Raw genomic sequence first — 16,697 nt, forward strand, 5'->3', positions numbered from 1 at the left:
ACACAAAGACACACAGGATAAAGAGGATGAAGGTCCTTCACTCCATGAGGCTATTTTCAGCATAGGGTCCCACCCACTGGGAGTACAACTGACAGAACTGGGGTCAGTTTGAAGCCAGACTGAGTCTTCCTTACTCTTATGGCTAAGCTATTACTCATACAAGAGATCACTGTAGCTTTAATAGGATCATAACAGTAACCACTCACTTCTGGGTTCAAAGTCTTGCTCTTCGTAGACTAGGTGCCAGATTCAGCCTCCAGTACCTTAGTTCTCAATTAGTTTTATTGAAATTAGTGGAGATACTTGCTGTGAAGTGTTTGCTAAAATACCCCTCTATGGGCTAGATGCTATCTCATTCCAATAAGAGAAGAAAACTCCCAAATCCATCATTCTCTCATCTAGCAACATCTGTTGTCCAGCAGGACCAGAGAGTTCAGGGGCTGGGGGAGGTAGAGGGGCCAGCCCAACCAGTGTCAGAAGCTGCCACAGATGGTCTGGTGGCAGTGCGGGGTCAGTAGCCATGAGCTAGAGGGTGCAGGCTAGAAGCAGCATCAGGGAGCAGTGGCCTGGGCTGGTAAGGGATTGGGCAGGAAGCCATGGTATGCAGAAGCTGTGGCTGGGGCTGCGCACAAAGCCCCTAATTGGGTATTGGTGGCTCGTGGTGGCTTATCCTCACAGCTGGGCACACATCTGTGGCTCCAGGAAGCTGTGGCTTGGGGAGGCTGGGGAGGGGTGGCTGGGGCCAGAGCTAGTGGCTGGGCTGGGGAGCCTGTAGGGGAGAGAGGGAGTCAGGAAGCCATGGCAATAGTAGGGAGGGGATCCCAGGAGCAGGGGCTGAGGTCAGGGACAGAAATGACCACCCCAGTTCAGCAAAATCCCTGGCCTTGAACTGCTCAAGTCCTAAGGGTGCTGGACCAGGCAGGTTGAACCTGTAGTTTTAAAGCCTTTCTCATGTAGGATAGTGTAATACAAATTAGTCATAATGGGAAATTTATCAGGAATACCATGATTGTAATTTAATTAACAAACAAGTAATAAGGTCTTTTTTAGATGGGATGGTAAATTGCTTACCTGCCACTGTAGCTCATGTGAAAATCAATCAGTTAAGAATGTGGCTTGTGCAAGAATTCCTATCCTTAAAGCTACTGGTCACCCTGGAGAATTAGTAGAGATCTGCACATTTTTTTTATAAAATAAACCATGATTCATCTGGCTATGGAAGCCCCCTAGTGTTTTTAAGTCCATGTATTTTCTCTTATTTCAATAATATGACGAGCCTCCTTTTTGTAGCCTCTAGAAATACTGTTATAAAGTTAAATGGTTCCTATTTGAGCTGTCTCAGAATTTTTCTTTATAACATCTCCATTTTGTATTTCTATTGATCCATCCTTATCGTCCTGCTTGATTATTATACTAATGCCATTTCTAGAAGCAATTCAAACTTCTGTATTTTACTTACTTGCTTAAATTAGAATATGTTCTTACAAACTTTTCCTCCCAAGCCTTTTATTTTCCTTTTTATGCTACACTATTTTTATTGCTGAATTGGTAGTGTTGCAGATTCATTTAAGCTCATTTTCCGATGGTTTCCCCTGAGGCAGTGGTGGCAGGTGGAAATGTTGAAATTGAATCCCTCTGTACAATTATGATTTAAAAATAAGCTAAAGATCCAAAAGAATTAATATAAGTTACATTATCTAATCTAAACTTATTGGTTTGCCTGCGCCCTGCCAACCTCCAGGGGTAGCTAGTCCATGGCTGAAAACAGAGTGGAGAAGAATTCAAGTTTCTTAAGGTAGAGCCAACGCAACAAGCAAAACGTTCGCACATTCGTTCTTGTGGCTGTACTCTGTCTGAGAGACCAAGGAGGGGATACCCATTTTAAACAGTGTCTAGTAAAACAACACGGATCATCCTTGCAAATTCAGCTGGTAAAGAGATTGGAAGTACAGAAGGAAGAACAGACAGCAAACTTTACTGATAGTTTTTTTTTTTTTCCTGTAAACTTAACAGATCAGTAGCTAAGAATGACAGAAATAGCTCACTTGTGTTTGTCATCATAAACTCTGTATTATTATTGGCATGGCAATGGATATTGGTGGAATTCAGAAATGACATTGCCATGTTGAAATTATATAACCTGCACTGTGATGCTCTTCATTATTGAAATTGCATTATCTTCTGGTAGCTGTTCTGATGATAAACTGAACCATAAAACTTCAGATTTATTTTAGTAGTGGCAAACCAAGGTTCTGAATAATATTGTTTCTCCACTTGAGAGTTCAGCTGAACTTTCGAGAATAAGAAAGGTCTGAAAATGCATCTGCCTTACTCTTACCCACTCCACTGACATGAGTATGTGTGCTCTGTAGAGTATACAATGCAACAAGGTTGGATTGGCAGAAAGTGATATCCTTCCTGAGAGGGACCCTAGTGAAGAATTGCCTGGCTTAACTAGTGCATCATAGTGCTACATTTATTCATGTTGTAGATTGACCCTGGTATGCTAGAAAAGGAATTGCACTCTGTGGCCATTTCTACACAGGCCACTTTCTTCGAAAGTTGCGTGGTAATACATGGCCCGAAATATGCTAATGAGGTGTGGCTGCAAATTCCATGCGCCTCATTAGCATAACATCATGTGATTTGGAGTCCGGAAGAAGGGGCCTCCAGAAGAAGGACTTCCTTCTGGAAGCTCCCCCGGGGGCCACGCTTCTACACAGTGTTTTGGAGTCCGGAAGAATGGTCTTCTGGACTCCAAATCACATGACGGTATGCTAATGAGGTGCAGGGAATTTGCATCCTCACCTCATTAGCATATTTCCAGCCTTGTATTACCATGCCACTTTCAAAGAAAGTGGCCTGTGTAGAAACAGCCTATGAGACCATCTAGCCACTAGTAGATAGAATAAGCACTGTGGTTATGGCACAGGGGGAAGCCCGACCAGTAGTTTGGGTGTGCATATTAGTAGTAATTACTCCTTTAAAAATAAGCACAAGTTCAGATGAACCATTACAGATATAGGACATGTATCCCTTAGATTCTCCTTAGGACAGGCGCTGTGTTCTGCAGCTATCAAAGCTGGGTTTCACTATAGGCAACAGAAGATCCAATCTTTCCCTTCCCTCTTTTCACAAGGTTTCATCAGCTCTTTCAGTACTGGGAATAAATTATTCCCGATGATTGTCTGACATCACAAACCTCGGTTTGCAAACCACGTACCTAGATCTTAGAATCCATTTTGAAGAAGATGTAAAATTTTTTCTCACTCCCACAAACAGGAGAGAAGCTGATGGCTGCTGAGCAGGCATTTATGAAACTACCCATATATGGTACATCTATGGCTTTCACTGTACTGACTGAACGCGTAGATCTGCAATGAACCCAAAACATATATCACAGAAGTAACACACAAATAGGGCTTGCCAAAACCAACCAACCAAACACGGGTTTCAATGAAATTCTCTTTTTCAGTGAGAAAAGATGGATGAGATAGGAATTTTGTCAATGGGGAAATTCCCTTGACTGCTTCAAGAATATTGTAGTTTTGGGTCCCAATCCTTTCTTTGGGCCCTGCTGCCTGGCTAGACAACATCCTGCATGATAAATAATGGGCTTAACTTGTGGCTGAGCCACCATTGGTGCATTAAAGGAGATATAATCCAATCAGGGATCAAGGTTCCTGGAGGATAATAGGGGCATGTGGGACACAGAATTGCATATGAGTGGCAGAAGTGGGCACATAAATTAATGTCCACCTGTCCTGAAAGAAAATGTTTTGTTTCCAATTAACAGACAGGACTAAATGTTTTGATATTCCTGAAACCAACTTTCATACAAGGAAAATTTTAGATACTTAGAACTTTATTCCAAATTGGAACAAAAACAAATACAATTTTCCAGGAATCATTCCATTTTTGATCAACTGTACATAAACATAATAGCTCTATTGCTGAGTTTTAGGACAATATTTGAGAACAGCAATGATGTGATGCCATGTGCATGGGAAAAGCATGTGAGTGCCACCTACTTTGCATTATGATTCCTGGTGTTGAACAAGCATGCTTTTTCTCACTTTGTTTTTAATGATTTTATAAATGTTAAGGGTTCACCTAGGCTTCCTGCAAGGTTGATACTTCTGAATGTTGGGTGGGAGATGGCGGCGTGTTAGGGAACCATAAGAATGTAAAAATGGCCATAACGGTTTAGACCAACAGTAGTTCAGTATGGTGTCTTCTAGCAGTGGTCAATGCTATATGCTTCAAAGGGAATGAACAGAACAGATCCATCCTCTGTCATCCATTCCCAGCTTCTGGAAAACAGATGGTAGGGACACCATCCCTGCCCATGCTGGCTAATAGCCATTGATGAATTTATGCTTCATTAAATTATCTAATTCTTTTTTGAACCCTGTTATAGTCTTGACTATCACAACATCCTCTGGCAAAGAGTTCCACAGGTTGCTTGTGCGTTGGAAAGGTGTCAGGTATAATTGTTTTCTCTTAATGAAATTCTTTGGAAGGTGGGGAGAGATTTCCAAATGCTTTCCTAATACTAAAAAGAAGTAGAATGATTATGCAGTTGTATGTTATAAACATGAGCATCAGGAAGAGATGGAAGGAATAAATCTAGTTATAATACTGTAATAGGCTTAATTTACCTAACAATATCATCCTCCAAAAAGTTTGGATTTATCACAATAAAAAGGAGTACCTATCCTGAGAACTTTGATATCTATATTTTTAATTACATGTAATCTGCCATATATTTTGGACAGTTTGTCTATTTGATCAAGAATCCCTCCTAAATGATAAGAGCTAGGACCATCAAATTCAGTATACAACATTCTCTCACATAACTTAAAGCAGTGCAAGGATTTTGGTTGTGCCAGGAAAACAGGATTTGTCTGGAATGGGATAGCTTCTCACAAAACAAACAGAAAAGAGACAGAATCACCAAATCAAGTATCGTCCACAAAGTTGACATAACTTTGTTGAGAGATACTGAAACAAGATGATCCAGAAAAAATAAGATGAACCTGAAATAGGATTGCTTTTCAATAAATTTTGCAGAAAACAGGTAAGTTAGAGAAATTTGGAATAGTGCTAAATCTATTCTTAAGGTCTGAAGACTAGAAGAAAGTGATATTAGAAACCAAACTGACTATAATCCTTTTCTCTTAAAACATAACAAGTAATAATAGTTTATAGGGATGAAGAAAAATGCACCTGATGAAATTCCCATTTAAAAATTACTAAAATTATTAAACAAATTTTAACAATCCTCTTTAAAGAAATCTGAAATAAAAATTAACTTCATAAAAATAAAGTGTTTTTGAAAAATACAATCATTCAAACAAAGCATGTGCATTTCTTTTTTATTAAACTTTAGGTAAGAATCTGAGCAACGTTGGTATAACTGCTAGTTATTGACAACTGCTAATTATGTATAGCAAATGAGTACAGATGTGGTACCACATAAGCCAAATCCTTGCAGGCTTAAGTGTGGTTTTTGCCAATTCTTCATTTACATAAAATTTCTACTTTGCTTAAAATGTTATTTCTGACAGAATAAAAGCAATAGGTTGTGTAGGAAGATGTTTATAACTAATACATGCGTATGAAGCAGTACGAAGTCATCAACCCCCCCCCACCTTTTCTGGGAAATTCAAGGCAGGTGATACAAAACAACAGGACACTGCAACTGTGAAAGCAGCAGGAAAACAAAACAATGCAAAAATTCAACCCCCACACCCTGCAGACATTTGGTAATTGAAGCTGGTGAATATGTAATGTACAGGTTACCTAAAATCAAAGGATTGACATGCTAAAAACTTATTGGATAAAGACTGAGGAATCAGTGATGTAGAAATGTATAAAAGACCCACTTGAATATGGATCCAAATTGGAGAAACACTAGACCAGAAACTGAAGAACAGGCCTAAACAACCAGACCAAGTGATGAGAGACAGTAGCATGCTCCTAGAAGTTGGAAGAACTTCACAGTGCCCCAAATGAGGTAGCTTGGGCCCATTTACTACATATCTCTTGTCTGTTATTATGTGGTTGGCATAAATGTATGCCCAGATACTAGGTAACAATAATTTTGTCTGAACTATGTAAATAAAGATGAAAATCACTTCAGCCTGAGAGAATTTGTCACTCAATGTCCCCACTTTCACACCCGAATCATAATATATATTTAGCTGTTTGTATTGGAGGGCAACTGATTTAGCATGATAGTGAAAAAATGTTTCATAATCCACATCCAAAACAATGGATTTTCAAACATACTCAGGAATAGTCAATGTCATATGTGTTTGTGCTGACACTGAGCTCATTAATGAATAGACTAACTGATAAGTAGAGCAGGGGCACTAGGGAACAAGGGCTGAGGAATCTGGTACCACCAATCAAGGATTGAACAGAAACTGGGGGTGGCTGGCCAACTACAAAGGCAGTTTCTCCTCTCTTGGTGTTCACACCTCCACATTAGGTGCTTGTCAACTCTGGTCTTCCTCCTGATTGGGATTCCCTCCTTTTCATGAGGCTGTTTTATTAGAATCTTGAATCTCCATTACATGGCACCAGACAAACAAATAAATAAAATATGCATAATGAAAATAAAGCGCAGCCAAGAGGTGTTATTTTTGTCAGATCTCACAATTACAGGTCAAATATTCATCACATTTGCTCCTGCGGATGATCCACACTTGAGAGATATTTCCTCCATATTTAACATCTAAATACAGCCAATCAGGAGCCAGGAAGGATTACAAGAAGAGTCATAACAAGTTACCACACTGCTGTTGGAAATCTTCAGGAGTGAAGACAAGGGCTGCATGGCTTCCTAAGGGAGCTGGAGCATGGTCGAGAGCTCTGAGTAGAAGACTGGTGAGAACATGAGCATTGTTAAAAGCTACTGATGAACAGTGAGAGATGCTCCCCCCTCAACTTCCCCCAGTGTCAATTAGTGACTGGAAGGATGTTGGCTGGATGTTGCATCCTGGTGTGGGGGTGAGGGGGAAGAACTGGGATGCTCGTGGCCCAGACAGAGTGCTGGGACTGAAAGGGCCTTGAGAGGACCCAGACACCATCACCAGTAACTAACATTTATTAGGAAAAAATTGTACCCCACTCCTAAGTTTGTACTATGGATTACTAAGAGTACTCCCCATTTCAGATATCTCGTGTGGGACTTACCTACCCTGCAATCAAAGCTGAAATCCCATCAGATGGCAAAACCCCTAAAACAACCCAGGCAGAATTTGTTTGGGTCTGGAAATCCACCAGAATCTTGAAGCAGGGGGCTGGACTAGATGACCTCCTGAAGTCCCTTCCAGCCCTGTGATTCTGTGATTCTGTGATTTCTCCAAACCCGGTCAATTAACTCAGAATGGGAAAGAAGGAAGTAACTAGAATGCATTAGCCACTCACAGATGCAAAAGGAGTCCTTCAGGTAAGCTGAAGCACTTTGCAGCTACCATAGCACTCGCCTCAGCTCCCCTTCCATCTTGAAGCAGCCTCTGCTCCATCCATCACCTGGATGCTGCCTTGGTAGATGAATCATTCACATATCAAAAGGATGCTTATCAACCAGAAGGGCACTCCCAGTAGCAATGCCAACATATATCACTCACTCAGTGCTCTTGAGGCTACCTTACCCAACAATGAAAGCCAGAGTGACTCCTCGCCCCAGGCACATTTGGTGTAATTCTCTTTTTTCCCCTTTCCAAACAGAAATAATAGCATTTTATTTCCTCAAACTCTAAAAGTAATTTCATTTTAACCAACCATCTCCAAACTGCCACATAACTGACATTCAAATAAAGCCAAGCCTGTGCAGTCACTACAGATACCAGCATGTTCCCTCATGTATGGCGTTTCTCTCCATCTGGAGTTGTCAGGTGGCCCTGGGCCACTCTTCTCCCTATTCTTCAAACAGGTGTCAGTTGTGAGCTCCTTCTGTCTAAGGCTTTGGGCCTCTGGGCTGACATCCATCTTAATGGCAGAGTATCCTGTGTTAATTTTTTTACATGGTACTTGTGGTGCATCTTAATCTCTTAGGATAGAATGAATGTATAATTCAAAGTAAAGAAAGAGTTCTACTTGGAGTCAGCATGTTTGTGGTAATATTAAAAAGTTGAAATGTTAAATGGGCACTTTGTGCCATGTATTCTGCAGAACCCCAGCAAAATGTCTAAACTTTGAATAGTTTGATGTACATTTACACAGGATCTGCATGGTTAGCATTATTTTACAGGGATATCTGTTGTGTTATGTATTATTTATTATGCCTTTTAATTATGAATTTTGCTATGTTTTGAATAAACTTACTGTAACAAAAGCTGAAGCAAGGAAGTTTCACTGATTGTAAAAAGTGCATAGCGGTTGTATCATACAACTAATATAAGTTGTTTGGAAAAGTGCTGAGTATACCAGAGAACTGTCTGGGCAGTCAACAAACTTGCAGATATGTATTCAGAGAGCAGAGCTTTGGATCTTGTACAAATACTCACATTTCACAGATTCACAATCTGCTGAAGATAAATTAGTCCCTGTAATGCTGTTCAAAATATTCCTAATTATATTCCTCATGACGTTCACGAAATGAGCACACTTTGCAGTTTAGATTTCATGTAGTTGATTTCAGTCATTGACAGAGATGGCTTATTCACCTCTGGTTTTTATTTATCTTCCAGAGACATGTCATGTCTCTCCCCTCCCCAACCTCCATCCAAAGAAATCTTTCTTAGTGCATATTCTCTTTGCAATGTTTATTGAATACCTTCAGATTACAGCTCCTAAATCTTCTGGAATGAAACAAACAAAAATCATATCTACCTCTTTTACACTAGTCACCATTTCTTTATTATGTTATAGTAGCTATACACACGTATTATGGTGGTTTGTGCTTCTGTGGAGTCACTCCCTCCCAGAGGAAAATTGAGAGCAGGGTGGGTTTGGATGGGAAAAAGTTATCCCAAACCACTGCAGTCAGGGGTTAGTCTTCCAACCCATGGTCTCTCTCTCTCTCTCTCTCTCAATCTCTCTTTCTCTCTCTCTCTCTCACACACACACGTACAGTAAAGGGAAGAAAAATGCAGTCAAGTAGCACTTTAAAGACCAACAAAGTAATTTATTAGGTGAGCTTTTGTGGGACAGACCCACTTCTTCAGACCATAGCCATGGCTGGTATGGCTATGATCTGAAGAAGTGGGTCTGTCCCACGAAAGCTCACCTAATAAATTATTTTGTTAGTCTTTAAAGTGCTACTTGACTGCTTTTTTGTTTTGATAGTATATAGATTAGCACGGCTCCCTCTCTGTTATTATTCGAAAAGTAAGGTGTTCTTCCCCTATAAACCACAGAATTTTAGGATGCACACCAAAGCCGTGTCTACACATACACGCTACTTCGAAGTAGAGGCACTAAATTCAAAATAGCGCCCGTCACGGCTACACATGTTGGGCACTATTTCGATGTTAACATCGACGTTAGGCGGTGAGACGTCGAAGCCGCTAACCCCATGAGGGGATGGGAATAGCGCCCTACTTCGACGTTCAACGTCGAAGTAGGGACCATGTAGTCATTGCGCGTCCCGCAACTTCGAAATTGCAGGGTCCTCCATGGCGGCCATCAGCTGAGGGGTTGAGAGACGCTCTCTCCAGCCCCTCAGCTCAATGGTGGCCGCGTGGAGCGGCCCCTTAAAGGTCCCCGCCCCCTCCCTTTCTGTGCAGGAAGATGAGAGAGCATGCAGGCAGCAGCAATAACACGAGGCTAGCCTGCACGCTCATCTTCAGCCATCGAGACCCCCAGAGGACCTCATGGCCGCCCGGCAGCCCCCCCAGCGCCCTGAGGGAACCCCCCCGAAGGGGAGCCAGGGTAGCCAGGGCAGCCAGGGCAGGAGCCAGGCCGGGAAGCGGCAGCGGGGCCCCTCCTGGACGGAGGCCGAGCTTCGTGACCTGCTGGGGCTCTGAAGCGAGGAGGAGGTGCTCCAGGTAATGGGGAGCAAGAGGCGGAACGTGGATGCGTTTGCTTGGCTGGCCAAGGGCCTGGCCGCCTGGGGTCACCCTGCCCACACTCCGGACCATGTCCGGAGTAAAGTCAAGGAGCTGCGGCAGGGATATGCCCGGGCCTGGGATGTGGCCGGCCGATCTGGGGCCGCCCCCATCACTTGCCCCTTTTACAGGGAGCTCAGGGATATCCTGGGCCCCCGGCACACCTCCTCCCCTCCGGCCATGCTTGACACCTCGGCTGAGGAGCCCCAGCAGGCCCCGGAGCCGGAGTCCGCCCCGGAGGCAAGCCCCGCACCCTGGGGGCCCCCCCAGGAGCCCACCCCCGAGGCACCGGAGCAGGAAGAGGAGGGGGAGGGGGACTCCTCCTCCGCAGAGATGGGGCTCCAGATCCTCCTCCTGCCATTGAGGAGCAGCAGCCGGGCGTCTGCCCCCCGGGTGTCCCCCGACCGTGGGAGTGGACCATCAGGTATGTACCCCCCTGATGTACACCCCCGGGGTTGAGGGGCGGGGGTAATAGATATGTGGCCAGGGCCCTCCACATGCCCAGATGGCCATGGCCCCAAGGACAGCAGTGCCATGTCCCTCACAGGAGTGCATCAGCCCCTGCCCGCCCCCCCAGCACGACAGTGCCATGCCCCATCCCCAGGGCATGGGGGAGCGGAACCTCTAGGGTCCCCCGGGAGGAGGGGGTGGGACACCCAGCAGCAGCAGCAGCAGCAGCAGCAGCAGCTGTGATGGAGTGGGGGGAGTGCAAATGCGAGACTCAGGCTAGATATGAGCAACAAGCTGAATAGCTCCCAGGGGCAAAGGATGATCCTGGGGCTACAACTGGCAGGTTACACCTCTGCCCTGAACAAAGGGGAGGGAGGAGCCGAGCTGGGTTTGAATTGGGGGCCGCAGTTAGAGGCTAGGGGAAGGGAGAGCTGGAAGGCAGCCAGCCTGAGGAGGGGGAAAGCTACACCTCAGAGGGGCACCCCTCGGGGTCTTCTCCCCAGGACGGGTTGGAAGGACTGTCTCTGACTGCTGTACTGTCACTTCTTGGAGAAACTGGGCATCTGTTGCCTAAGAAACCTCTCCTGTCAGACCCCGCTGAGTGAAGTGAGAGTCACTCCCGCCAGGGGACGGGGTGCAGTGCAGGGGACCCCTGAACCCCATCACAGCAGCATCTCCCGGGGACGGGGATGGGGAACCTGCAGCACAGGTGTGGGGGGACAAGGGCCACGGCTCGGGGCCCACACTAACGAATGTCTCCACTCTTCTTCCCCCCCCCGTGTTCCGCAGCTGCACCATCAGAAGCACTGCAGAGCGCCGGCGAGGCTTCAGTGGTCCCGGAATCCCCTCCGGGGCCATCACTCCAGGCCAGCCCCTCGGTGGAGGACCGACCAGCCCCACGGCGGGCAAGACGGCGGACCCAGCAGCAGCTGCCGGCGATGGACCCCCAGCTGCTGGCTCTCCACCGCCGGCAGGTGGAGGTCGTGGAGCAGCGGCTGCGGGTGGAGCTACGCCGCCTCCACCTCCAGGAGCGGGCGCTGGCCTGGCACCAAGAGGCATGGGGGGCCTACATGGAGACCTTTAACCGCATAGTGGATTACCTGGCCCCCCATGCCGTGCCGGCCACTGCTGCGCCCGCCCTGCATGCTCCACCCGCCGCGCCACCCGCTGCTCCTGTCGTCGCCGCGCTGTCCGCCGTCGCCCCATCACACGCCACCGAGGGCCGTTCCACCGAGGGAGACCTGGGGCCAGCTGACACTCGCCACCTGTATCTACTGGTCCACCCGGCCCCCAGCCAGCCCTGGACAGGGCTGCAGCCGAGGCGGGGCTCCTGGCCGCCCACCCCCAGTGCTGGACTATAGAGGGGCATAGGGCCCAGGACGTGGTCCCCCCCCTTGTATATATTCCCCCCACTGTTTTGTTGTTCGGCCTTGTATATAGTTTGTATTTATTTATTTGTGATCCCCGTTTGCACAGTCTGATCCTTCCCCCCCTCCATGTAAATAGTTCTCCCCTTCCTTGTTATCCCTGTTTTTTTTTGTTAATATATACATACACATTTCATATTTAAGTTAGTTAGAAGTTCCTATATATAGTTAGTATAGTTAGAACAGAGTTCAAAGTAAACAAATTTGATTTCACAAACAAGTGTCTGCTTTTATTTGTCCAGGAAAAGTGTTGGGGGGTGTGCTGTTGGGTGCTCCGTGGTGTGGGCGTAGGGGCAGGGAGTGTTGTGGAAGATGGGGGGGCAGTGGGGAGCCTGGCAGCATTCACCCCGCGCCCTCATTGAAGTGGGCCCGCAGGGCCTCCCGGACCCGGGTCCCTTCGGGGTCCACCTGGCGACTGGGGGCAGCGGGTGGCTGCACATCGGCCCTGCCGGCCTCCACAGCCCAGCCCTGAAAGAAGGCCTCCCCCTTGTTCTCCACCAGATTGTGTAGGGCGCTGCACGCACCCACAATCTGGGGGATGTTGGTGGGGCCCACATCCAGGCGGGTGAGGAGACATCTCCAGCGCCCTTTGAGGCGGCCAAATGAGCGCTCCACCACCTGGCGCACGTGGTTCAGGCGCTGGTTGAAGCGCTTCTGGCTGGCAGAGAGATGGCCTGTGTACAGATGCATGAGCCAGGGCCGGAGGGGGTATGCCGCATCTGCGATGACGCAGAGGGGCATGGTGGTGTCCCCCACAGGGATCTCCCGCTGGGGGATGCAGGTCCCCGCCTCCAGGTGGTGGCACAGGCCCGAGTTCCGGAAAAACCGGGCGTCGTGGGTGCTGCCAGGCCAGCCCACATAAATGTCCAGGAAATGGCCCCGGCTGTCCACCAAGGCCTGGAGGACCACTGAATGGTAGCCCTTCCGGTTGATGTAGCATCCTCCACTGTGCTCCGGGGCGCGGATGGGGATGTGAGTCCCATCCAGAGCCCCGAAGCAGTTGGGGAAGCCCAGGGTGGCAAAGCCCGCGATGGTGGCATCTGGGTCCCCCAGCCTCACAAACCTGTGGAGGAGCATGGCGTTGATGGCGCGGACAACCTGCAGGGGAAGCACATGGGAGAGCACCAATGAGGGGTGTGCAGGGTGTGTGTGGCCCTCCCCTGCCAGGGCCCCCCTCCCCTCCCCTGCCCTGCCCTGCCCTGCTCTGCCAGGGCTGCCTCCCCCGCTCCCCCCGTGGGTCCTCTTACCTCCATGAGGACAGCCCCGACGGTGGCCTTGCCAATGCCAAACTGCTGTCCCACGGATTGGTAGCTTTCTGGAGTGGCCAGCTTCCAGACAGCGATGCCGACCCGTTTCTCCACAGAGAGGGCACACCGCATGGAGGTGTCCTGGTGCCTGAGTGCGGGGGTGAGCCACTGGCATAGCTCCATGAGTGTCTTCCGGCTCATCCGAAAGTTCCTGAGCCAGCGGTCGTCGTCCCACTCCCCAAGCACCAGCCGCTCCCACCAGTCGGTGCTGGTGGGGTAGCTCCACAGCCGCCGGTGTATGAGGCGGTGGGGGGGTCGGGGTGCTGCAGGGTTGGGGGTTGCATCCTCCTCCCCTGCGGGCATCTCCTCCTCTGTGGCAAGGAGGTGCTCAGCTGCCTCCTGCATGACACAGAGCAGGGCGAGCACTGCTTCTGCAGGGGTGGCTGGGTGGACCTCTGGAGGCTGCTGCTGCTGCTGCTGCTGGGGGTCCATGACTGCGTCGCCCGAGGTGTGCGTGCCTATGGCTCTGCAAACCGCATGCTGTGCAGGCTGAGTGTGTCTGGGAGGGGCCCTTTAAGGGAGCGGCTAGCTGTTGCCCCGGAAGTGCTAGTCCACCCTGTGACCCTGTCTGCAGCTGTGCCTGGCACCCTTATTTCGATGTGTGCTACTTTGGTGTGTAGACGTTCCCTCACTGCGCCTATTTCGATGTGGTGCTGCGCAACATAGATGTTGAACATCGACATTGCCAGCCCTGGAGGACGTGTAGACGTTATTCATCGAAATAGCCTCCACAACCCATTTTGTCCAAGTGCCCCTACCCTCATTCTGCTCAGGGATTCTTCTGATACTGGATACACCAGGAGCTAGTCTTCATTGTGGAAAGGACACTCTGGGCTCTGCCACCCATCCATCTGAGGAAGAAGATCTGGTAGGGAAACCTCCATGGAGCTCCCCATAGGTGCTGTGTCTACATGAGCCCTTTCCTTTTGAAAGGGGCATTTAATGAGTGGGTTCGAAAAATGCTAATGAGGTGCTGCAATGAATATGCAGCACCTCATTAGCATAATGGTGGCCACGGCGATTCGAAAGTGAGGCATTTCAAATTGCATGCTGCCTGTGGAGATGGGACCTGCCAAAAGGACCCCCCAGTTTTCAAAAGCCCTTCTTCCTAACACCAGATAGGAAGAAGGGCTTTTGAAAACTGGGGAGTCCTTTCAGAAGGTCCTGTCTCCATGGGCGGTGCATGATTTGAAAAGCCGCACTTTTGAATTGCTGCAGCCGCTATTATGCTAATAAGGTGCTATATATTCATTGCAGTGCCAAATTAGCATCTTTTGAACTTGCTCATTAACATGCCCCTTTTGAAAGGAAGGGGCTGATGTAGACACAGCCAGGGAGAAAATACCTTAAACACTCAGGGTTCATCTACACTTGCATTCCTCTGTTGAAAGAGGTATGCAAATGAGGTAAATTGAAAGTGCAAATGAGGTATAAATTTGCATACTCGGCACCTGATTTGCATATTCTAATTTCGAAAGAGCTTCTTTCGAAAGAAGAAAGCCATTGTAGACGCTGCTTTTTCGAAAGTAAACCCCATCTTCGAAAGAATTCTTTTTCCCATTAAATAAAAGAAGAAGGATTCTATTGAAGATGGGTTTACTTTCAAAAGAGCAGCATCTACACTGGCTTTCTTCTTCTGAAAGAAGCTCTTTCAAAATTAGAATATGCAAACGAGGTGCCAAAATTCAAATTTATACTTCATTTGCATTTCAATTTACTTGAACAGAGGAATGCAAGTGTAGACGCACCTTCATTGTGCTGTGAAGCATGATTTTGGCAGAAGCAAACTATTTTAATTCAGCAAGAAAGGATGTAACAGAAGGAAAATGGTGGTGGTGGTGTACAGAGATATGTTGAAACCCTGATCCCATTGAAATCAAAGACAGTTTTGCTGCAGACTACACGATTCTACCCATTGTATCTTGGAACAACAGCAACAAAATATTCTTCTAATTAACTTCTTATTATAATACTTTACTTTACACTTGTATGCCTTTCCCCCATATTTCTGCAGTGATCTGAACAAATCAAAGTAGGTATTTTAAAGGCTTCACAGATCTCTTACTCAGTCTCCATACTGGCAAAAGGACACTGGACTCTCCACTGATTTCCAAATTACTTTATTTTGTAATTTGTGAGGCCTCTGAGAAACAGGCTTTACAGTCAGAGGCAGCTGGTGGAAACAGGTGTTGCAGAAAATTATAATCCTACTTTGATTAATCCTGGTTTTTGTTTTGTTTTTTACAACCACCTTCCAGTTATGCATGACAGGTATCCAAATATACAAATGTATAGACTCAGTAGTAACAATCTGAGCTATCGTCAAGAGAAACATCAGGAATGATTGAAGCGTGCAAGCCAAAATAATTCTCTTTTCATGGAGCTAGACTTTTATAATGTCCTTCTGAATTCATGCATTTGCTGGAAAACGGAGATTTGTTTCTAAGTGTATTACATGTATTTTTATTGCAGGTTACTTCCTGGATACTTCATTTTGTGTGGCAAGTTCTCAAAGAAGCTTACACATCAATTAAAAATGGAAAACAAAGTAAAGATTACCTTAATCAATTGGGAACATGTTGGAACAGAAAAACAAGAGATTTAAAACTAGTTTAAATCAGTCCAAATAAGGTTGTTTCATTTCTTGGTTTAATCAAAGAGACTACTGCTGTCAGATGTGGAAAGCTACTTCAAGGTGGCATCTGAATGTCTCAAATATGACAGTATGTGAAATTTATTCACCTATGGCAAGATTTGCAAAAGTGACTAGTGATTCTAGGTGAAAATGATGTGGGCCAAACTTGAGATGCCTTAAAAGGGCCTGGTTGTCAGAAAGTGCTAAACAACTTCCTTGGGGGAAAAAAAGAAAATCAGGCCCCTTTCTAGTACATGTACATTAAACATGACACAAGACGGTACCAAAATCTATTTCAGAGTTTCTGAGTGAGACCTCAAGCCTGTGTCTAAGAAACCCTGGGAAAATTGAACCAGGACCTCTCTACTGCTGAGAACATCTTTCAGAAAAGTTTATATTGTGCTGCCCCCATAAAACAGAATAAAATGGACCAAAAAATCCTGACAGCATTAAAGAATTGCACCCTACAAGCAAAAATCAAAGCCTTCTGAAGAATCTCAGGGACATAGGCATTGCAGAATGCCCAGAAGGTCAACTAATTTAAATATCACATTTTTAAGTGACTTTGGATGCCTACACTCCAAAATACTATAGCACAGTGCACTGCAGCTGCACTGCTATAGTGCTTCAGTTTAGACACTATATACAGGATCAAGAGAGGTTCTACAATCATTATTGGTGATACACCTTCATGAGAGGTGGTAGCTAGGTCAATGGAAGAGTTCTTTAGTAGACCTAGCACAGTCTACATTGTGGGGTGAAGGTTGGTTTAACTACATCAGTCAAAGTTGTGGATTTTTTATGCTCCTCAATGACA

This window comes from Carettochelys insculpta, chromosome 6 (assembly GCF_033958435.1).
Source record: "Carettochelys insculpta isolate YL-2023 chromosome 6, ASM3395843v1, whole genome shotgun sequence".
Lineage (NCBI taxonomy): Eukaryota > Metazoa > Chordata > Testudines > Carettochelyidae > Carettochelys > Carettochelys insculpta.